This window comes from Cygnus atratus, chromosome 1, assembly GCF_013377495.2.
Source record: "Cygnus atratus isolate AKBS03 ecotype Queensland, Australia chromosome 1, CAtr_DNAZoo_HiC_assembly, whole genome shotgun sequence".
Lineage (NCBI taxonomy): Eukaryota > Metazoa > Chordata > Aves > Anseriformes > Anatidae > Cygnus > Cygnus atratus.
The window spans coordinates 99676247-99695087 of NC_066362.1; the positions used below are offsets into that span (position 1 = coordinate 99676247).

At 39.4% G+C, this 18841-nt stretch overlaps 1 protein-coding gene across 1 annotated transcript in view; it reads right to left on the reverse strand.

Annotated features, from left to right (window-relative positions):
- WARS2 (tryptophanyl tRNA synthetase 2, mitochondrial) overlaps nucleotides 1-16132 on the reverse strand; it is a 117264-nt gene extending 101132 nt beyond the window's left edge. The window contains exon 1 of the mRNA XM_050708047.1: nucleotides 16126-16132. The gene's annotated coding sequence lies outside the window, so the exon portion shown is untranslated. The remainder of the gene's footprint in view (nucleotides 1-16125) is intronic.
- Nucleotides 16133-18841: the final 2709 nt, after the last annotated feature.

Here is an 18841-nt window from a genome sequence, read left to right on the forward strand (position 1 = left end):
CCACCCACCTTTTTTTCTTTTCTGCATCAGTTTTGGGAGTCTTGCTTGTATCTAGTTTCAGTGTTGACTTGTTAATCTGACCTTTGCTAATGCTTTTTAAGGGAACCAAAGAGAACTTCACCATCCTGTAAAACTTGAAAGTCCCTCCTCTCCAAGACTTTTCTTGAAGGTTAACAAATTTTCCCGAGAGCCAGAGGACTACAGGTGTCAACCATTTTCAAGCATCTCATTTCAAAGCAGAGCCCACCACAATCCCAATGTGAGAAGCCAGAATCTGATTAGAAGAAAGCAGTGGGCTGGATGCCAATCTACAGTGGGCAGAGCCATGACACATGCAACTTAACTAGAAAATACCAGCATGGCTGAAAAGTTCTGAAGGTCTAGAAACATTCAGGTGTTTTCTTCTGGAATCCTATGCTCAATTGTTGTGTGACATTTAGCAAAAGTCACTTCAGCCCTTTTGACACCCCTTTCTAGGCTGGTGTTAACAGGCCATAAATTTTATGTAGAGTACTTTGAGCTTTGCGGATGAAAGGCACTGAAGTAAGTGACAACTGTTACCAAATCTCAGCAGGAATGGGTGAAGAAGAAAAAGCATCAGGTAACTTAACTCGGCTTTTCATTCTTCTGTAGCATAGATAAGTGGGAACTGATGGCCTTGTCATATTGTGGCCCCTCCAGGCCAGTGTCCAGATCCCACCTGATCGTGAAAAGTCTTCAAAGGAAGACTTGAGGATCTTGTGGTTCAATGGGTGACAAAAGAGAAGAGGCTAATTTGACCTTTTTCTGTCCTATTTGGATTTCCAGGAGTTAGAAAGTGTCTTAATCCCTCAAGTACATAATGTTTGCTATTGTTGCCTGTGACAAATGTGGATGCCTTTCAGAGTCGCATAAATATCTTGTCCTTTTATTTTTTTGTTAGGTTTTGAGCTGTGGCAGTTTCTTGGAGCAATGAGTTCCAGAGTGTAATTGCATGTTGTGTGAACAAAATCCTTTCTTCGTGGTATGTACTGTGAATCCATGGAGAAACTTATGCTATATCTGCTGGTGTTGCACCTGCCCCATAGACAGAGATCTCCAGCCTGCATGACTGGGAGAGGGAGGTCATCTGGGAATCAGCTCTAAATGAACTCACAGTTTGAAAATGAACTGAAGGAAAATATTACGTACAGCTAGGAAGGACTGCCACAGGAGAAGAATAAGATCCGATTCTTGTTTCACTGTCCCCTGATGCAAGACATAGGAAGAGTTTTGTGTGAGCTTTGTAGTGGTTATATTTTAAATACATTTACAATCTTGCCTTTGATGTCCATGGATGTTTTTTTCTGCAGAGTAAGCAGTAGCATCTCCAATCTGGAGCATCCTTAAATGTGTGGCATGGAGCATGAGAGCAGTCCATTAAGATGAGAGGGACTGCCCTGGTGACTGCCGTAATGCTGATGATTAATTAGCTTATTGAACTCAGGTAGACTAGACTATTTTTAGGAAAAAAACAAACAAACAAAGAAACAAAAATCTTCTACAGGTAAAGATAATCCTGTTAATCTGAATGATGGCAGACATTCCACCACCAATCAGTGGCATTTGTAGCATAAACTCTGTGGGGCAGAATTTGTCATTTCCTCTGCACCTGGACATGGCACAAGTGGCTCCCAGTCTGTTTGGCCTGTTCCTGTTACAACTCTAACAAATGTAAATTTGGAAGGGTGGCAGAATTTAGCCTGCTAGTTGACCTGCATGCTCTCCTCCTGGCTCATAACACATCTCAGAGTGCTTGCACAAAAATAGCCTCTTGGTGTTTTGATCTGTGCCATGACTCTAGTCCAAGATTATCACATCACAACTGGTTGGACTGAAGAAATCTGTGAATCCCAGCGAGAACTAAACAGCAGGACAACAAAAGTCTAACATAAGAAATTGGCTTCCTTTCATATCTGTGAAGTCAAAGAAGGACTGATGTTGCGACGTGTCTGATTTGCAAGTACAGCTAGCTAAAACTTTTCCATCCAAACTTTACTTTGTCAAAAATAAAAAATAAAAAAAAAAAAAAAGGTTTTACTGAAAATGGAAGATTCCTCAAAAATAATCTTTTCTCTAAGTTGTTCACATATTCTTCTCAAATCTGAACCCCAAATTTTAGACTGCCGTTTCTGGGCTTAAGCACTTTGGGTCCAGTATTTGTCAGCTTTTTTCCCTTGTTCAAAAATCTCAAAAAAGTGTGTGTTTGTTGTGTTGTTAACATTATTATGCACACCCTTTTCTTTCCTGGCGAAGACTTAATGAGGCAGGGCTAAGACATCAGTACCCCAGACTTCACACTCCAAGTCACTGTATGGTTACTTAAAACCTCTGAGGCAGCAGGACAAGCTCAGATCTGTAAAATGTGGCTTGTCTTTCTGTACCTACAGTTCGTTGGCACTGGCTTGTATCCAGACTTCCAGACAAGCACAGAATGTTATTCTGAGACTCATCTGCCTAGTAAGAGGATAAAATCACATACCTCCATGGTTCAGTCCACACTTTGCTAATCCTTGGGTCCCTAAAGCCAGGTTCACTCCGAAGTGACACTTTTGTTTTGTCCATTTGCTGCTTAAGTAAGTAATTATACACTTAGGAAAATAGCCTGCTTCCAGTCTCAAGTGTGCCATAGTCCTCGATTCAGAGAGAAACAAGAACATTATCAGAATTCATGAGATCCTATTCAAAATCAATGTCTAATTACAAATAATTATAACAAGAACATTTTTCATCAGACGTAACTGGCTGGAATTAACTGTACATTTTGATGCATTTATATCCATTTCTGAGAGGATCTCATGTCAGACTTGTCTGACACTAAAATGCCTAATTTAGCTTTCTCCTATTAAGTTTCTCTTCTAGAAATTTACACATTTCTAAGTTATTGTTGGAAAAGTCCCACTCTGTCAAGCTTTGAAAATTTTGTGAGGGAGAAATTCAAGTGTGGCAATTGGTGGCTGCCTGAGCCTGATGAACAACTTCAACTGAGTGGCACATGGGCAAGTTTGAGGAGATATAACTGTCAGATTTGAGAGTCTTGATGCAAAAATGTACCAAATTTTAAAATGTGTGAGAAGCTGATCTCTCACAATTGAATTTGTGATAAACAATAATCTCCCTCCTGTTAAATAGTACTTAGTATGCAAGATCTTAATGATGTCTCTTTGCAGTCTTGTAAATCAGCCCAGATTCCTTCAGGATCTTCTTTATCTACACAGAAGAGGATGATCTATGAAGTCCTTTTTTCTGGCAGGTGCATTTGTGCATTACGTACACGGAGACTAACTAGAACACTTTGGTAATATTCTGCTTTGTAAAAGCAGTGTGTGGGAATGACCTAAGTGAGGGCTCCAAGCCTGATTCAACACCCTCACCTGCTGCTATCATATCTTGGAAGATAAACCAAAGCTAGCATCTACAGAGAAGGGGATTCAGCCAACTTTGACTGTAATCCCCACTGCTCTCTCCATCACCTTTGATAATGTCTTCAGTCTGTGACCCTCAGAGTGTAGCTGGATATTACTTTGGGGTTGATAACTTCTCTGAGTAGCCTTCTCAACTTTTCCTCCATATTCCTTATTCCATTCCCTTCCTCTTCTGTGTTTCTGTGCCACCTCTGCTTTGCCAGTCTTCTGTATTTGATCTGTATTTCCCTTCATATCCACCCCCCTCTTCTAATACATGGAAAGGCAAAATTCATATTCCCGAAACAGAACAAGTGTCCAAAAGAAAATCAAGCAAATGAGATAATAATGAGCATAAAACACTTCCAAATTAATGTAGTTGGATGTCTTTTCTTTGGTTTCACCCTGTCTTTTTGTTTGTGTGCTACAGCTTGGTGGAAAGTGTTGAATATTTATTTGATTTGGGCATTTTCCCAGGGAATTTGGATTCTTTCAGTAAAAAATCAACACGTCCCAGAAATTAAGATTTTCAGTATAAAGGTACTAATCTGAATAGTTTACTTGATGTCTCACTCATCCCCACTCGTCAAACTCACAGTCCCTAGTTGTCATCTCACAATCTTACATGGCATCTTTCTCACCATCAGTCCTTCCATGGTGCACCAGTCAGGGTATTAAAAAATTATCTATGGCACTATACTAGAGAGGCATAGCAGCGTGAGTTACACAAGCAACAGCTCTTCAAAGACACAAGCTAACATTTCAATAGAAAATGTCAGATTTCCCCTGGAAAGATTTTTGGTCTTCACAAGAACTGTAAAGAGAAAACACATTCTTCTATCTAGTAAAAAAATCGTTTTTCCATCAGAAAAATGCTTTTTAAAGGATTTTTTTTTTTACACTCAGTCTTACTTTCTCTTTCTGTAAGCTCTTTGGGTTTGGTCTTTACCTGTCTTTTGGAATCTTTGAAAAATATTTTTTAGAGTATAAATATGTTGTGCAATCTGGTATAACTACCACAGTTGGTCTTTTGAGTGATGGTGTGTTATCTTGGTAGCAATGGGTTTATTGGTGGAGAGACTGTGCACTCCTCCTCTCTCAAATCTCTTACCTACTTCACACATCATTAGCACTGCTGGTGGCACTTACAGCCCTGTTTTCTTCATGCATGAAAGAGCCTGCCTGGTCTTCAAACCAGACTGTTCCAGATGCTGTGCATGAAGCCTCTGGTAGCGCTGTGCAGTACTGGCTATGTGGTTGCCTTTTGAGCTCTTTTGAGCACTAGCAGGCTAAGATACCCAGTGGGCACCTTTATGGAGAGGAACTTGCCACTGACATGCCACTGAAGTTATGTCTTCAAAAGGGTAAATGATTTTGATACCTGATATCCTATGGGTATTTTTCACAGATGAATATATGGCACATTTCTTGTACTTAGTCACAAACAACTACACAGAGAAGAACATGACAGACAAATACTAATGAGACATAAATGTTTAAGTTGCTATATTCTACATATATATATATGTATAGTGAAACTGAAAGAATGAAATTAATTACCCCTACTCTGTCAGTGGAAGATGGAGACCTCTGTAGTGCAGCTCACATCCTGAGAATGTCTCTGATGCTGCTGTCATCTTGGGCTCCCATTTCTGAGAAGCCTTCTCTCTATATATAAAATATATCTATGCATATAAACATGACTTTTTATTTTTGAAACACGTGAAATAATTTAGTACACACTAGAAAATAACTTCCAAATGCCCTCTTTTGCCTGCACTCTTCTGAGAACATATGGGGAGGATAGTACATACTTTCCTTACAAAGAAAATGAAAATGTCATTGTTTTCCCCAAATGAGTTTGAAAAATAGATTTTGAAAAAATGCATCTCTGAGATCAACCCCTCCATGTATTGATGATATCAATACATCATATAAGAAACCAGTTACCTCTGCAGAAACATTTATTGGTTTCCATCATGCTGCATTGTTTAAGGGATGAGACAGCATGCTCTGCAGAGTGCAGAACTTCCTCTCCTCTTCTCTCCACTTTAATTGCACTTCTGTTCTTAGCATTACTTAACTTTAAAGGCATGTTATAAATATTGTTCTGCGTCATAGATCATGCCTATAATTTATACAGCATTTTCACTTTGACATAGTTTACCAAAGAGAAAGCAAAACATGGGAAAAAAAAAAAAGCCAACCTGCTCATTTGACAGAAGTATGGCTTTTATTTTGCAGAAGCTGGTCTGATGTGTTTTGCAAGGCATGATTATTCTGCAAAGTCATTTTGGAAAGGTTTGATTAAAAACCCTGACATTTTTTTAAACTAACAAAACACATTTACAGAATTTTTCTCCCATGTGTCCATGGTTTCATGTAATAGTTTTTTGTTTTGAATTCAAGATGAAATCACGGCTGATTCCCACCCAGAGTGAGGTAATCAGATTAACAGTAGGGGAATGCCTAGTAGTAGGGAATGCCATGTGAGAACGCAGGCAAATATATGAGTGAACTGCTTAATTCAGTGAGTTTTACATACTAGAGTAAGAAAGAGGGGTGGAGAGGAAGAGGAGAGGAGAGAGATGATCTGGATAGTTTTACATGTGTGGGCCAGAACTGGTTCTTCAAATCACAAAGTTGCTACTCAAACCCCAGGGAAGGAGACTGATAGCATGGATTCTGCTGTTGCAGAAATTGTGAAATTGCACACAGAGAATGTAGGAGACTGTTGTTAACAGACACTCAGCCTGAACCTCATCTAAGCTACAGGTCCAGACATTTTCTGTATTTCCTCCAGCAAGTTAAAAGTTCAACTGCTTTGACAGGGAATGAGACTATAATCCCAAGCAGGGGCAGAATGTGACATCGCAGGTACGTGTTCAAATAAATGCATCTTTCTTCCCTGCCTTGCATGTGAAGCCATAAAACCATTTGCTCTTGTTTACAACACTGGGAAGTACCATCTTCTGCCTTTTCAGGTGTGCCTTTGGCAGTTTTCTTTGCTGGGTGAAAGTGGTGGCAGCAGTGGGCTTCTGAGTGTGTAAGGAGATTTTCTTCAGGAATAGCTATCTGAATATTTTCTGTTTCTACAATGAAATGGTACCATACTGAAGTGGAGTGTCTTTACAGATGGGATAAGTACTTAGATAGCAAAAGACTGATTTTTACATAAAAAGAGCCTGTTGACTGGAGAACATTATGGTGCCAGAAAGGTATTCCTCTCTTCTGGGGTATGTCCTGGCCTTGAAATATCCATTATAATTCAGATTTAGTACAAACACATACTGTTCCTTGTTACAAAATCCATAGTATTGATAGGGAGACTTTTGCTCAATTAGCAATCTTGCAATCTAGCCTACATTTTACTGTTGTTTTTCTTTTTATCTTGTTGTTGTTCATTAAATGATAACTATGCAAACTGCCAGCTATGTCATTCAGTGTATAAATATATTTGTCTTACAGTTGACTCTCAAGAGTCTCACGTGGGCTGATCCCAAAGTGACCTTCATTTTGAATTTTAGTAATGAATGGAAATAAATATCTAGGTAACGCTTTTTTTTTTTTTTTTTTTAATAGCCTTAAAATTAGCATGTCAAATGGTTGGAGTATCCATTTTTCTGCAAGTGGAGGCTTTGGATTTTGAAAGGCTTTACCCAGAAATGTAGGTTTTTTGACATGTTCAGCTAAAACACATTTCAGCATCCCTGAACTATATTTTCTTCTGTTTTTTTTTTTTTTTTTTTTTTTTTAACCATATTTAATTATTAAAATAAGCTTGTGTATTTCATTACAGCTTCTGTAGTTTGAGTTCCTGATCTCTCTTGGGAGTGAGGATCTCTGGCTGGACATCTTTCCATGATGTACCCAAAATTTAGTGATTCCCAATACAAGCTATCTCAGAAAAAGGAGCAGTATGGGAGGTGCATATGGGGTAGGCACAGCGCTCATCTAATGGTTTCAGTAATGAAAAAAGTGAGAAAGCACTGACAGCTTTTGCTAGTGGCACAGACCTGGGGACATCCCCACTGCAGAAAGGGTCACAGTTCACGCAGGAAAAAGGGAGGGTCTTGGATATTGATGCATAGAGGGAGGGTAAGGTTATTCAGAACAAGATAAGAACTGGAGATTTTTACGTGATTGTAGACTGGGTGTGAGTAGCCATGTGATACAACCATGGAGAAAATGAGTATGATCCTACAGTGTATTGAAATGTTTCTAGCAGAGGTTGACTTTTAATATCATTGCAGGAGAGCTCAGTGAGAACACAGTTCATGTCTGGCAAAGGATAAACTGAAAATACAATTGCAGTGGAGGCCTGTTGGAGTGGTTGTGAATAGGAAGCTTGTCTTACATGTAGAGACCAAGCCAATTTGTCTCTTTTTAACTCAGCCAAGAGAAGACCAGGAAGAAGATACTGATGTTCTCTATACATACTTCAGGGCCAAGTGGCTTGGGGTAGAGAAGAGCAATAAGCTGAGTGACCATTCTGGCACGAGAACAGATGGCTCTTAGCAAATATGTGCTGTGAATTGGAAGAGTGAGGAAAAGCATCAGTAGGAATAATGGAAACTGGAAGCTGAACAAACTTTAAGATGGGTCTGAGAAGTGTGTTAAAAGGATTACATGATGTGATTGCCTGCTTTGGTGACTCTGGAGGTTCATTACAGTCCTATGTTCTCTTGCCTTTCAGACAATACAGTCCTTCACTGGACGCCAACCCTTAGAGGAAAAGAGGGCTAAAACAGATTTCCTTCAGTGTGCTAGGATGAAAAGTCTGCCCACAGATCAATTGCACAGTTTGTGCCAGTTTTTGCATATTTTGAAGGATGGGGATTGTGCCTGTTGCATCTCTGTGGAGCACTGCTTTCTAGTTCCAGTCACATGGGATCTGCCTCAGGTTTGCCAGGAACTAGGTAAAAAACTTCCATTTCATGTTCTCCATATGGATGCTGTCTAGCACATGACATCACCTAAATGCCCGTAATCCTGTCTCTCCCCTCAAAAGACAGAGTGATTAGAGAAAAAAAATAAACCAAATCTCCTCCCCTCCCCTATGCCAAAAAAGCGCAAAAGTCAAAAATTTTCATGAATTGAAGGTGCAATAAGCCATCTTCAGGGTTCGTAATTAGTTACAAATACTTACTTGCAGAGTTGTTTTCTGTGTTTTTGTTTGGGTGGGAAGCCTACAGTTACTGTTAATGCTTTGTAACTTACTTTGTGACATGTGGTAACACTACAGAGAAGAAAGACCAGGAAACACGTGCGGCTGACAGGCAGGGCCAATCGTTTTCTTCTTGCCAAGTAGTTCATATGTGTTTCTGGCAGTGAGTTGCATGACACCTCAGGTTCCCTCCCTTGTCTTTCCAAGAGTAACAGAGGTTTTTTTCCTTGCAAAGGAAAAATGAAATCATGACAAGAAGTCATAAAAGCTATCATCCTGAGACATTCAAATGAGTTTAAGAAAGGAATTGTGGGGTTTCTATCTCAGAATTATTTTGTTGCAGATTATTACTAGGTGCCTCATTATGTATTTTATTTTGAAGTGTTTCATTTCTTGAAGGTGGTGACCTTCAGAATGCTGAAAGAAAAATTGGATGCTCTTACCTGACTTTGTACAGCCCAGGTATCATGATGCGTATTAGGCGCAATGTAAGCTGCTGCTAAGGTATGTTGAGAACATGGCTTACAAATTACATTTTTGTGTCCACTTTACTCTTCAACAGTGTCTGCGTGGGTACATTCTGGGGAAGCAGTGATAGAAGGAACTGACAGCAAGTTGGGTAGTGGTGCATTGGAGCTGTCCTGTAGTACAAACGTTGGGAAATGGATATCCAAGCCCACTCAAGTGATTAGCCCACCTGCTTTTATATATGCATACATATATATGCATATACACATTTATATATATAATGCCAGCAATGGCATGAACTGTCTTTCCCTTCTCTCTGATTTGAGAAGACTCTAGGTATTCTATCCTTTATCAGAAAACAATTTATTTTTTTTTGTTGAATTGTCAGGGGAATCTTCACCTCCCTAGTCTCTTTCAAGATCTCTTCGTTCTTTCTCTTCTACAATTTTCAGTCCCCTATGCTCCTTAATATCCTGCTACACTGTGTAGTCCCTTGAGCTCCATGTCTGCTCTTCCTTGCGCATAGCTTCCTCACAAGTTTTTGCATTTCCTTCTTTATTGTCTCCCCAAACATCTCTATTTTCCTTTTGTTTTGGCCTCCTCCTACATGCTTTATTATCTCTTTGCCAGTGCAAAGTAGTTTCCAGTGACAGCTACTCCTGTTATCATTGCTAATGATAAAAGTGTCATGAATGGCAAGACTTGCCTAAATAGGTGATAATCAATTCAAAGATGAGACCCTAATTCTCTTTTTCAAAATACAATTCAATTTGTCTTCTCTCCCAGCTTTGCCAAATCTACAAACCAGTCTCTTATATTTCATATATATGATCTCATGTCAGAGCAGACGTTTTCTGGAAAATCTGAGGCAAATTGGATGAGGCATTCTTGGATTTATATAGAAAATGAAGCATTCTTTTAACTATTTTTTTAATATACTTTTTTTGGCTTTTTATGACTCAAAAACAACATGGGCTGGAAAATTCCAGATCTGCCAAGACCATGGGTTTTCTCTGTAGACTCTAGGTTTTCAGGTTCTTCTAGGGGCCTACAGAGTAAAATCAGCAAAAGCGGCAATACTTTTTGGTTGGTCCGTTCCCTGCCTGATGGAGGACCGCCAGTTGGCGCTGTGATGCACATCGAAGGACAATCTCCTGTGTAATTACCCATTCAATTGCAGAAACAGAGGGTTAGGGGGCAGGGAAAGAGCTTAGCTCTATAGATGGATGAGAAGCTGCTTTGTGTTCAGCTCTTGTAGTCTTGTATGCTGGGCCAGTATTGTGAATGAGGCACAAAGACAACCTGGAGCTTCACTTCAAATTTGGGTCAGAAGAGTGAATTTCGTGGTGCACCCCAGGCTCAAACTGGACGTTGGTCCTCTCCATGACCTGTGCCTGTTTTTACCACTGTGTCTTATCCATGTGGAGGCCGGCTGCATCAAGCCAACATGCAATTGGCTTTGTATGTAAATTATCCTGTCCCACCTCCATGGCTTCTGATTTGTCACTGCTCCACACCTTTCTTTCCCAGCTAACCCTTGCATCCTTGTTGCCCTTTGATATAGACGTCTTTCTGTGGGAGGAGAGCCTGTTCAACCCTTCAGAAGTTGCTGGGCTGTGTTTGCCCACTTCTCCAGTCTTCAGTGAATAGAAATACATTATTGAGAAAATAAGGGGTGTGGGAGAAGAGTCCTTTCCTCCCAAAAAAATCTCTGTAGACTTGCTAAATTCAGTGTGAATTTGTGAATTGTTTTGATTAACCCCACATGATGTTTTTTTGGGGGGAAATACATTAATTATTTACACAAATACATCAATGACTGATGCTTTTGACTAGTTTGGTGAAATTTTATTAGCTAAGTTGAAAAAAAATAGAGATGCTGTATGAGATTTGGTTGCTGATTTTTTATGAGCCTGAAGAAGCCCTTTCAAGCTAACTACGACATGTTTAAAAGTCTGTGTAGCTTCCCTTCTCAGAGAGCAAAGCTTACATGATTTTTTTTATGACGGATAGGTTGGCAGTGATGGGCAATGTGAGGCGGTCTGCTAGGAGAACAGTGTGACTGTTAGGGCAGAATATGAACTCAGTGGCCAACACAGATCTTTATTTGAAATGGGCTTTGTGCTGGCTTTTTGCACAAGATGAATTTGAGTACAGAAGCATGTGAAAATTTGTCCCTAGAAAAGCCAGCATTGCAGGAAAAAATGTTAAATTAAAACTAAGAAAAATACTATTCATATCTAAAAGTGAAAAATAATGGTGAAAGACTAGAATTTAGAATAAGTAGACTTAATGGGGAAATTAGTGAGGTAACTTAAAAATCTAAAACCCCAGAAAGTTCAAGATTTCAACAACCTTTAGTTTGCTTTTGTCTTGCCATACATCTTCCACATAAAATAAAGAAAAAAAACTACATTTGGAGTCTGTATATTGACAAGATGAGCCATCAGTGTACATCATACGTGATTTAAGAACATCTTAAGCACCCACCCTGGACATGTGGACGTCTACACAACCTGAAACTTTCTTCCAACTTTTGTATCTATGGCAAAATCTTGACTTTAGTGTTTCACATAAGAAACAAAGATTCCCAGCTTCCCACTTAAATTACCCGTTCTGTATATTGAAGGTATTAAAACTATTTAATATTTTTACAATCCCCAATGGTTTCCTTTAAATCAGCTTTTCATTGGGAATTGAATACATACTTTCTGTAACATAAACTGAAATCTGGGAGTTGTAAGCTGCCAGAAAAATATGAAGGTATGCTATATTTGCCCAGATATATAAGATATGACAGGATTTAATATGTATTAAATTTAACAGGTGTTGTGATCTCCTGCATAGATACACAATATTCAAAGACATACCCTAGAGAACTGCATTCCCTGTTAGTTCTACATTTCTGTCCTCTCCAGCATATTTTTATCTGTAATCTTACCTCCCATATCTTACAATTCAGATTCATTATAAGCAACATTATCTGTATTTTTATCAAGTTCCTAAATTACAGGCAATGTATGCAGCTTTAGCTACAGCTTCCCAGAGGTGTAAGTTGGGGTAATTGCAAACTATTTAGATAGGCTGTAGACATAGACAGAAACAGAATATAATTTTGATGTCATTTTTCTCACCCAGTCAGAAAAGCTATTTCTCTTACATGTTTACTGTTTGAATCTTTAGGTGGAAAAATTGAAGGGAGATGGTGGGTGAGAAGAAATAAGAATAGTTTTATTTTTGTGAAAGCTCTTCAGAATGTGGAGGACTACCCATTGCTACCTTGCAGCTGGGATGTAATGCCAACCATGTCAAATACAGTCAGATACGAGTGATCACCTGTTTCACATGAGAATAGATGTAAAGCAGGACAAGATAGGGGATAAGATGCTGAATACTTGGGGTATAGGCCTCTCATCAGCTAGTCAGGAAAGCTCAAGAGTCCACATTAATCTAAAAAGTATAGATCTTGCTGAGAAGAAGCCCTTCTTGATTGTCGTTTACAGTGACCACACTTTGATTTCACTGGTACTGCTGGCTGCATCGCCCAAACAATGCCTTTTGGTTTTTAATGTCTAAACCATTCAGACATAAAAAAGATCCCTCCCCCACCAAACATCCATTTGTCACATCTCCAATGCTACAAGAGGGATGTTTTCTGAACATAAAACACACATGGCCTCAGTCACTCATCTGCCATTTCTTTTGTAGCTCAAGGAAGCCACAGTGAGCTTTGCAACCTAGTTTTCAGTGGGGAACTGCCAGCTGGTGAGAGGCAAGTTTTCTGAAAGTTTGTTTTCCTTCTTCTGTCAGAGGATGTTGAAACATCACTTACTGAGAAAACTATCTGAGAGGAAAATGTCATCATCTCAGTGGGCTAAATAGAACCATATTTTGTTCTCTGTCTGGATCAGTATTTTTTCAAAAGAGCAAATTTTTCCATTGATGACGCCCTTTATACAGAAGGAAGGAGACTGCTCAACACGGACACTTCTAGACATTAAGAGGCTACATGTGGCTAAATGCCGAAAATCAGCCTATTAAAACCAGAAGAGGTAAAACAAAGACTAAACTCCTGTAAACACAAGGCATTGATGATGTTTCCAGAGATCTTAAAGCCCAGAGGAACCACTACAATGCTGTAGTCTAGGCTTTTCCATAAGATAGGCCAAGCAATTGCATTCGGTTGTTCCATCAACAGAACAGTATCTTCTGATTTATCTTTAAATTACCTTTTAAAAATACATTCGCTTTTTGTTTCAAACATCTCAACTGATGGAGAGTTGCTCAGGTAAGTAGTTTCAATGGCTATTTTCATGGACAAGAATGTATATCATATTTATCTTACCCTGAAATTCTCATCGTTCAGTGTTAAGTCACTGGATTGCTTTTTGCATTTGTCTGCCTTTTTCTGGAAAACTCTTCTCTGTTAAAAACTTGTAAGGATCATATCACATTGCAAAGAAGACTACATCACAGAATTTCACATGAAATATTATGGGGACACTTGAGGTTCCTTTCCAAATATAGCTTTCTACAGTTCTGTGGTGGACAGCACACCAGCTGAAGTCTTGCTATAAAGGTGTAATGTCATTCTAAAAGGTTGGAGTATTTTGCTGAAAGATATCCAAAACATCAGACAGAAGTTGTTTTCATAACCTAGAAGCAGATCAGAATGAGTCAAATACAGTTTCCCTCAGCCCACATAACTGTCTGGCAGAGGGCCTGAGTACAGGTATGACTAGCCTCCCTCGAAGGGGAAAAATGTTGATCTGGGAATACACGTGATAATGAGGTGGGTGGAAGCATGTAAATTCTGTCTGTTGGATGTGTAAGTTGCATCCTTTTTCTGGGACTCTAGTGCTTTTCTGCTTTTCATTGGTTTATGGCTAATGGGATTTGATGAGTCTATTTACTGCTAAAACAGGCTGATTACACTTCTGTGAAATTATGGTGAAAAAGATGTCACTTATATTGGCTACAAAACCAAGGAAAAAGAACACCAAAAAAGTTTAAGATTTCTTAGTGCTGGGCCTACATGTGTTAGCCAAAACAATTACAGAGTCAGCAATGTGTCTGACAGCCACAGCTGCACTAGGACAATCACATTTCAAATTATGAACATTTCCTCTAGCAAAATGAGACTTCTATAGAAATTTCTATGTCAGCCCTGTTTTTTTTAGATAAGGTATCAACCTCTAGATATATAGTGGAGATACTAAACCTTCTGAGGGATTAGTTTAAAAATTGAGCCAAAACAATTCCATCAAGCTTTTAAAAAACAATAAAGAGCATACCTTGAGCTGTATGTTACATGGCAGGTTATAGCTCTTTAATTTCGGTAACAAAGGCACAGAAAACTGCAATGTTTGAAAGCTCAGTCTGGTCAAATTGAGACTGGATGTAAAGCATGTGCATGCCTGTGGAGTTCGTTAACTACCGAAGCAAGTAACGTAGGGACATGGTGAATTTTCCAGTACTTGACTTTGTCAAGCCTTTGAGAATATGGAAAGGGTGAGTATCAGAACTGGTGTAAAGAGAAATGTTTTGGGTACACACTGTATAAAATAAATGAAAGGAAGGAAAGCATGGTATAAACAGCTATGTCCAGTGTGGCGGACATTCCTACAATGTGGGGGATTGTCCCCACAGAGTTTATATTCTGAGATATAACTTGCCTGTATCGGGTGGTTGCATCAGTATCTGAGCTTGAAGAGCTGTGTGGGCTCAGCAGCACACAGCACCCACAACCCTGATGCCTGATAATTATCCATGAGTTCTCACAGACTTGTCATCTGGGCCTCATTTTGCAGCAGAATTTCCACCCATGTTAAATACACACAGCTGAACTGGCATTTCCCAGCCTATCACTCACGCACTACAGATGTGTGACGGTCCTTTTAAGGCCAACCAGATAATGAAATGGGAACAGAAGGTGATCACGTGTAACCACCCTCAATGACATCTTCTGTTGCAAACCCCTAATAATCAACAGTGGTGATACAATGCACTCTAAAACAGGAGTCCCCAGTATGTGTGGTCAGTCCTGAAAGCTGATGCTTACTGTACTGACAAATGCACATGGTTATGCTACCCCATCACATATCTCATCTCTAAATTATTCATGTTTTATTAAATGACTTTTTTTTGTCTGCAAAACATACATCTTCCTATCCCAGCACCCTGCAGGTAATTTAAAAATATTTAGAATAATAGGGATCTACAGAGAAAATGGAAGCAAAATTGAGTGAGGAGCTGGAGTAACTAGAAAGACAGATATATGTAGATTGAGGGCCCTGCTGAGTCCTGCAGAGTGGTTTTATTTGTTATTTTGAAAAGAGCACTTCAAGACCTACCAGAAATTAAATGAATGAAGAACGGGGATGCTCCATGCCATAGAGATCTCCAGAGCATCTCCAAAGTGTTGGGGAAAAGGTGTATCTTTGTGCTCCACATTGGATGAAACTCTGTGACACAGGCTACATAACCTGGTTGTACTCTACAAGCCAGAATGCCACTGGCAAGGCCAACTTCACACTTGGGTGGTGAAGAGCTTTGAGGAATGCCTGGCTGCTGCCTGCCCTGAAACACCACTGTTGCTGCCCTCTCATCTGCTTTTGAAGGGTACTGAAACAGACTGACACAATAATTAGATATTCCTCAATTCCCCTCCGGGCAAAATAATACGAACTCCAACTGAAAGGGGACTGGGAGGATATGTGTTAAAGCTCAAAATACTTTGACATTATATTATAGTGAGTACTTTAGGAAAACCTTCCCAAGGTGGAAGAAAATGTTGAAGGAGAACTTTATTAATTAAGTAACAAGATTCCTCCAAAACAGGAAATCTAATGAAAGTGAGTGCACCACTTTTTAATTAAAAGCAAGCAAGCAAAATATCTATACAAGAAACCCAGCCGAGAAGAAAGTTTGGTAGAATCATAGAATCAGAGATGGCTTGGGTTGGAAGGGACCTTAAAGATCATCTAGTTTCAACCCCCCTGCCATAGGCAGGGATGCCACCCACTAGATCAGGTTGCTCAGGGCCTCATCCAACCTGGTCTTGAACACCTCCAGGGATGGGGCATCCACAGCTCCTCTGGGCAGCCTGTTCCAGTGCATCACCACTCTCTGAGTGAAGAATTTCCTCCTCATCTCTAATCTAAATCTCCCCTCTTTTAGTTTAAAACCATTCCTCCTTGTCCTGTAGGGCCTGCAGATCAGTCTGTAGCAAGTCATAATATAAATCATAGAGATGAATCCTCTGTCTGTGGAGTTAAGGTAGCCAGTTAAGAAACTTTATCACAATGCTGTTAATTATGAAAGACCTAATGACTGTTTCGTGGACTTCCTTTCAACAGGGATATGCCAGGGAAGTGTTTGTTAGCCAGTCTTTTCAGTGTTCCCATTGACTTGTCTGATAATAGATGCTAAAGTAGGAGTAAAAATTACAGAATCATCATCTTTGGTCAATGCTGAATATGTTGATAATATTGCTTAGCACAGAGACTGCCAACAAGCTAAGAGGTTATTGGAAGTGTTGCAAAAAAAACTGTAGGCCTCTAGAGAATTTAAGATCAAAGTCATAAAACAAAAGATTTTGTTTTATTTTATTTTATTTTGTTTTGTTTTGTTTTATTTTGTTTTATTTATTTATTTATTTATTTTTCAGTGACATTAGTAGCCTGTGGTTGAGTTATAGCATAGCCTCTGTAAATCTTTTCAGTCTTGATGCAAAGCTTTTTTATAATGGAAAATCCCTCATGTCTCTCAGTAGGTAATTTCAGTGTTTAATTAGAAATTCTTTCTAACTGAAATTTGTTACTCTCACACTGTCTTATCTAGCTAAACTAAAAAGCTCTCTCTTAGCAGATATCCCTCCCCCACATAGGTATTTGTAGGTAAGTATCAAATCCCTTCTCAAGTGCCTTTTCGATAAGCTGGTGGGTTTGTCTTTCTTCCTTCCTCGCTATACAGCAGACTTTCCTGACCTTATCTCACACACACACACACAGAATCACACAGAATCATCTAGGTTGGAAGAGACCTCCAAGATCACCGAGTCCAACCTCTGACCTAACACTAACAAGTCCTCCACTAAACCATATTAGTCATTAAACTGTTTTGTGAATCCCTTCCAATTTCTACCATCTCTCACGAATGTGTACACCAGAACTAGAAATATTGCTCCAATCACAACAATACTTTAACTTTAGCGTTAACTCTTACTTAGTATATTTTTTGTGCAGAAATTAGTAAGAAGAGAGACACACTCTTGTACAGGCACCTCCAGGAAGCAATGCAGAAGAGTCTAAGTTCCAGTGTTCAAAAGTGCCTCTTGGAAAGGCCATTCTCTTGTTACAGATGGTAGAGGGAACTTAGACCACCTTCCCTAAGCCAATGTTTGCCATTGTAACTGGCCTCAGAGAGAAAATTCCTTTGCCCATGTTGTCACTACATGTCCATCTAAGCAGCGAGTGGACAGATTTTCTCAGGCAGATGATTCAGAGAGAAACAGATTTACTCTTTGGCCATGAACCAGGTTCCTGGTTCAAGAACTTTCCTGTCAGTTTTCCATGTGGGATATTACTCTGATTCATATTTGGTCTGGAGCAATAATTCAGTCCTTCCATACAGTAATTCTATGCTTTTCTAGTTTGTTTTCTTGGAAGATTTCAAAAATGTCATAAATATTCATTGATTTACATTCGCAGCAATCCAAGGAAGTAAATATGACCTTAATAAGATTATTCTGAGTTTTGTTTTAATGCTACATGTTAAGTCAATTGCAGAGAGTGAAATAGAGCCAGTTTCTACTACTGAGTCCATCATATCTCTATTTGATAGGAGAATTATTGCACTCCACAGTGAAAATTATCTCCTTTATCTATGTAAGTAACCAACTGTGTTGCTTCATGGCTCCCTTGCTATACTCCACAAGTATCTAGCTGTGTACTGGAAAAGAACCTCTAAGTCTGTGACTCGGCCTGTTGGGATATACTTGAAGACAAGTTGTTGAATGTACCTCTCTTTTTTTCAGCAGTGGAGTATTTTCCTCTTAACACTCAAAAGAAAAAGGAAATGTGAGAATAACATCCCCAAAAGCATAATGGAATATTTCTGGTTCATGCATTCTTTCTTTTGGAGCACGTCCCCTTGGCTTGCAGAGAAAAGCTCCAAAAGGAGTGGGTTGGGAGTTGTTTTTCAGTGTGTTTGTCTAAGCTGTGGTCCTTTGTGCTATGAGAAACCTCTCAAGCAGCTCCAGTAAGAGTCGTCTTTTTGCTCCCTTCTACATCCTTACTTATTCCTAGATCCCCCTCCCCCTCTTCACTTTCTTTCATGTGGATCAAGGCCTGGAAAATGACAAGCCTCTTGATTAATAGATACAAAAAGTCTTCTTATGTAATTTATTTGCTTTCTGCACCTGACTAGAATCACTAGGTTTATCTGGAAAGGAAAATATATCGTCCTTCCTGACTCCGAGTGGCAGCAGAGAGAGCTGAGCATGTGATATCAAGCTGCGCATGGAAAGCAAACAAAACGCCATTTCTGTATTTTGTAAGCATCTCAGGTCATAAAAGTGTCAGCACGCTGTATTTCTTGCTGGGATCCTCTCTGTTTTATTATCCGAGCCCTTTCCATTGTGTTGAATGTGCAAGGAGAGTCTCCAAAGCAGGCAACATCTGTTTCCCTGTCATGTTTTTGATTATCAGCTCCGTATTCCTTGCAAGTCTCCTGCTCGCATATTCCCATCAAACTCAATGGGGGCTTCAACAGCAAGGACACT